The sequence below is a fragment of the Typopeltis vanoorti genome, chromosome 17, assembly GCF_054136105.1.
Source record: "Typopeltis vanoorti isolate ZY-2024b chromosome 17, IOZ_Tvanoo_1.0, whole genome shotgun sequence".
Taxonomy (NCBI): domain Eukaryota; kingdom Metazoa; phylum Arthropoda; class Arachnida; order Uropygi; family Thelyphonidae; genus Typopeltis; species Typopeltis vanoorti.
In genome coordinates, this window is record NC_143565.1 from 23,171,668 (window position 1) to 23,177,867 (window position 6,200).

The following is a 6,200-nucleotide window of genomic DNA, read 5'->3' on the forward strand; positions in this document are numbered from 1 at the left end:
GCAACCACAGTATAGCTGTAAGGAATGCCAGTGGTACTGTTAATGAACTCCGATAAATAAAAATAATTGTACTATTTCAAACCCTAGCAAAGAGATCCAGTATGAATTAACTTTGGAAATATCCCTATTAAAGCATTTCATTAGACAGACAACGAGAAATAGTATGATATCTAATACAAAGACTTAAAGAAACTAGATTATGATGAGAATATGCAGAACTGTGTGTAAGAGATACGTTAAGCAGCTATATTAATGTTACAAACATGATCAATGAGTTATGAGTTTGATGGAAAAAATGATTGGGCGTTCTCCTGGTTCAGACTTATGGGCACAGATGTCATAAGGAAAGCATTTACATGACCACCAATATGAAAGCCGTCCAACTGGGTCATACAGACTACAGGCGAGAGTATACAAGAAAGCATAGAGGTAACTTATTCTGTACACATATCCCTGAAGTAAAGGAACAAAGGGGTTGCGTTTGTTGCTTTAGTAAATGCATTGTGACCTCAGATTATTGATATTTGTGAGACCGAGAGGCAGATTTACGAACTAGTATTGAGTTTGAAGGGTACAGTAATTTTAAGAAGCATAGGCAAGATAGGAGAGGAGAGGTTATGATGCTAATGATATCAGTTGATTTAAATCCAGTTAGGGGAAGATAGCTTTGATTGCAACATTAGTAACAGTTTTTCATCTAGCAGCGAGTTTGAAGCTATTTGGGGTGAAAATAGAGTCTAACCAGATCAAATACATGGTGAGTTATTGATAAAGAACTAGTGCATGAACTGCTAGTAACGATGATATTCATTACCAAATAAATTTAATGAGTACTAAATGATTAATCATCAAAGGTGACTTTAATTATACGGACATGGATTGTGTGGTCGTACAATCTCATGAGAAGAATGAAGCTGAATTTATTGAGCTGTTGAGTAACAATTTCTTTAGGAGGAATGTGAACATAAGGAACTTTAAGTCAAATAGTGTTAAATCTAATTATATTCTTTCAGAGGGGTTTCAGTAAAAGACATGACAATTCTGCCGTCGGTCGGTGACATTAATCATGCTGTACTGACGAGGATAGCTAGCTAAATGCTAGCTAGCTATTGCATTGAGAAAGTTTCACATGCTGAACATCAAAACAGACAATTATGACTAATTGATGGTTTCTTGATCGGAAGTATTGAAAAATACGTCACTGGTGCAATATTGGAATGTGTCCCGAGGGTCCGAAGAATAAAAAGAATGGGAATGAAATGGATGTGCAATAATTCTTAAGAAAATATGAAGTGAATTGAATATCGTGTTCATAAGGATGGTTACAACTATTGTTGAGGATGCTAAGTATGAGTGAGGAACGAAACTGGCTCTGCAAGCTGAAGACAAGATAAGGCAATCCAAAATAATTCTATAGTTAATAGAATAACTCCCGTCAGTGTGGATGGGAGGCAGAAGATATCGTTCAACTAACGAATGCTCATTTTCATAGAAGGTAATAACCTAGTGTATGTAACATTAAGCTGAACTCTACTTCTACAGTGAAGTAAGAAACTCAGGTGTATAAGAAATTGGTACTAACTAGAACTGTTGCACAAATTGAATATCAATTCGGCAACAGCGACTGCAGAGATATCAGAACGAATATTAAAAGATGGTTCAGCTGAACTGAATATTCCTTTGACTTGGCGATATAATGTGAGTCTAAGTAAAAGTAGGTAAGCGATCTCATACAGAAATAGCTTCACAGGGAATCTGTAAATTGCAATACAAAGCATGATTGTATTAAAGAAAGGTCATGTCCTAAGGGTTCCTCACACTTTATAGTAATAAAGTGGTTTGGGTTAGATAAAGAATATGGGCACACCATGATACTTTTGGGCTTTGCTAACGCTTATGACTGGATTCCCCATGAAACGCTGCTACATAAATTGAAGAATATGGGATTGTATTATAAATTACTAGTGATAGATGTGAAAATAGTTATAAATAGTTATATGGGGGGGGGTGAGTCTACAAGATTTAATGTGACCAATGTACTCCATGGATCAGTCCTCGGTTCATTGTTACTAAATCTTTACATTAATGGTACTGGGGAGGTACTTGACATACAGCTATTTGCTTATGATTCAAAGATAGGCAATATAATTAGAAATAAAACTGACGTGCAGCAATTGCAGAATGATTAGAACTTGAAATGTGAACAGCATAAAATAGCTATAAGTTCTGTGTTAGTAAATGTAAAGTTATGCACTTTGGTGTATTATATTGGTGGGATTATGCCTGAACAATTGACCAGGCCAAGTATCTTGGAGTTTTATTAGATAGGAATTTGAACTTCAGTGGCTATATAACAAATATTGCAAAAACAACTCAGAGCATAATCGCAATGTTGAAACGAACACTGACATGTATGATTTAGGAAGTAATTTTGCCTGTTTCGAAGGCATTAATACGATCTCATCTGAACAACTGCACGCAGGTACGGTCTCTCGGTTTCGGAGGTGATACAGTGGAGAGGGTGCAAAGGGGGGGAGTGATAAAGTGATAGGATTGTTGGGAATGATATCAGGGTTATTGGATGTAAATTATGTGGAGAGAGAGCGAGAATTTGTAGACAGCTGACGCTAGCAGACAAGGGAAAGAGGGAGTGAGGATGACAGAGAGAGCATCCATGGAAGATGAGAATGTAGCAGCTAGGTCAGCTAGCTTTTTCTCTTTTAGAGAGCAGTGTGGCGTGGCTGAATGAGTTGTTTTGGGAGGTTGTGATTACAAATTTCCTAAAAGAATTCAAGAGAATGTATGTGATGTAAGTAGTATAGGGCCCACCCCGATGGACTGGCTCTCTGAAGGATTCGTATAATAATAATAAAATTCATGTGTAAGTTTCGAATAGAAAACTATATAAACACTGGAATGCAAATAAATAGTTTACTTTTTAAAATTAATTATTTACAGATGACGATTCGCTAGCTCCCCATTAGATATATACTCGACAACTCCGATAATTTTGGGTAGAAACAAGAGAGAAAAAACTAGGTAACTGAGATAATGATGTTTCTATGGCCCACAATGCTTCAGTGTTCGTTGTCGTGAATGAATCACTACTTGAAAGATATGTTGGTGATCAATGTTTCTTTCGTTCTGAAACTTCTATTTTTAATTATGTAACTTTAAATTGGATATTATTATTATTATTATTATTATTATTATTATTATTATTATTATTATTAAAGCACATCACACGTATAGGATCAGCACACAGCAAAGAGGTACATGTAACCTGTGGAGTACCGCAAGGAGCTGTCCTATCTCCCATTCTATTTAACATATACATACACGACATAAGCCAACTCCCCCTAAAAAGTAAAATCTTCCAGAATGCAGACGACACGGCCATAGTATCCATTCACAACAATGCAAATATCGCTTACACAAATATGCAACACGACATCAATCAAATCACTAACTGGTTAACCGAAAACGGCATATATATAAACCCCGGAAAAACAAAGCTAATGATATTCAAAAACCCCCAAACCCTGCCCATAGAAACTAAATATCTCACTATCAAACATTCATCCTCCTATACACAGTGCAGAACCTAAAATCACAACCATCACACAGGTGAAAACAACACGCTACCTTGGACTTCACTTCGATGCAGATCAAAGTTGGAATAGCCATACAAACTACCTACATACCAAACTTAGGATAATAGCAAGCAAACTATACAGATTAAAAGACATTGCCCCAACCCACATAAAAATACTAATCTATAAAGCATTATGTGAAAACATTTTAAGATATGCAATCACATCATACGCATTCTGCGCAGACTACAGACTTAACAGGCTACAATGGTTGCAAGATAAAATGATAAAACTGATATTCTGGGAACAACCCACTCTTATGCAGGAAGCATGGACAAAACACAAAATATTTAAGGTGAAACACTTACGCCACTACACAGTCATGTTAAAACACTACTACAGCCCAACATATAGAGTAACCAGAACAACATATCAAATAACAAGACCACAGTCAACAAACTACATAACATATAAGTACAACAATCATCACGGCAAAGCCACCCGAAACTTCTACGTACCTGACATGATAAACAAACTGCCGTTCGACAACAGAAACCTAGGAACATACAGATAGCTGAAACAGGCACTATATAAATATTATAGCGAGAATGAAAATTAGAGCAATTCCTGTTTCTCTCTCCCCCACCACACATACACACACACACAAACCACGACAACCTCCCCTCTCAAAAAACTACCACTACAAGAACATAAAGAAACAAACACACCATGTCTAAATCCAACCCTATTTGCACAAAAAAAAAAAAAAGTTAAACTGAAATAGCAGTCAAAGTCTTTCAAACACGTACCAGCAAACAGTAAAATCAACACCTGGCTTGTGACCACCATAGGAACACAACCATGAAACCACCACCCTCTGTCATCTATTATCTTCCTCAGATAAGCTCTGCTAAGCTTCGAGGAAGGAAATTACTAACTTGCAAGTATCTGTTATACACACTTGTAATGCGTTATAAATATTATATACATATAATTACTCCAGCAACTATGTATGCAATTCATCTGAGACATAAAAAAAAAAAAAAAAAAATTCTGTATAATCCTTATTGTAAATACTGTAAATATTATTATTCTATGTAACTTATACTCAGACAATAAAATGTAAAAAAAAAAAAAAATATTATTATTATTATTGAATTAAGTGTGTATGCTGCATTACTGCATTGTATCGTGAATTGTGTGCACATTGGTGCCAATCCATATTTAGCTAGTTTAAAAAAAAATGTATATTCATATTTATAAAATGTACTCTGCATTTTGTATATCGAATTTTCGTACTGTACTGAAAAGATAATATGTTTTTCATTGTGTGTGTGCAGATACTCTGTGTGATAGTAAACCTTATCATTTTCATTGTAAAAACAAATAAGTCGTTTATAAAAAAAAAAAAAAAAAAAAAAAAAAAAAAAAAAAAAAAAAATTATTATTATTATTATTATTATAATATTCTAAATTCAAAAATTCTGTATAAACCTTATTGTAAATATTGTAAATATTATTATTGTATGTAATTTATACTGAGACATAATAAAATGTTTAAAAAAAAAATTATTATTATTATTATTATTATTAATTGACACCTTCAGGGACCCCAAACACTCATCGAGGGAGGACATCTACTCTACAACTCTCTATCTCCACCAACTACAATGAACCACAACTACACCAACGCCATCTACCGCCCACCATATGAGAAATATGCGTTTTGTTTGCGAAAAGAGCATATTTGTTTTACAATACTGCATTTAAAAATAAGTCAAATGTGTTTTGAATGACAGATTAACATATTTTTGAAGTTAGAATCTTTAGAAATTCAAAATGACCGTGACAGTTGACTTACACTACACAGTCCTGGGTTTCGAATCCCACATGTAATTCAAGGAATATCATAATGGCTTTTAGCCATAGACGTATTAGCTGATCTTATAGAACAGTAGAATTGTCATCACGAACAGCAGAAAACTAGCCAGAGAACCTCCTAACTATCTATACACCAAATCTACAATTCAGTTAATGCTCTGACTTCATATCTTACTTGCTTCGGCGGTAATTCTTTCTACTAATACCACTATTAATCTGTAGAAAAATTATTAAAAGTAAAAACTACACTTTCGAGTATTTAATACTCGATGCTTTTTTTTAGGTAGAGCACCACCTCTGTTATTTAATTAATTTTCATTTGTCCTCCAGACCGAATTAATCGCAGTATATAAAATAATCACGTTTCCACTGGTGAGAAACATGAAATTTTCCTACCTATAAAGTGTATCATACCGTATAAAGGCAAATCAGCCAACAGGACAGGCAATTTACAAATTATAAAATAGTTTGACAAAAATACTGTTGGTGGTGGTGGGCAGTAAATGTAGTGGAAATGTGCCCTCCCACGATGAGTCCAAGGACTTCTTCTAAATGCAGCGTAGTAGTAGTAGTAATAATAATAATAATAATAATAATAAAAATAATAATAATTACGTACCGGTATCATAATTGTTACGTTCCTATTCTTAAATATTTTAAACTATATCATTAGGAAATATATCGGTTCTTAAAATTGATTATGTTGAGCTCATGGCAATATATGTT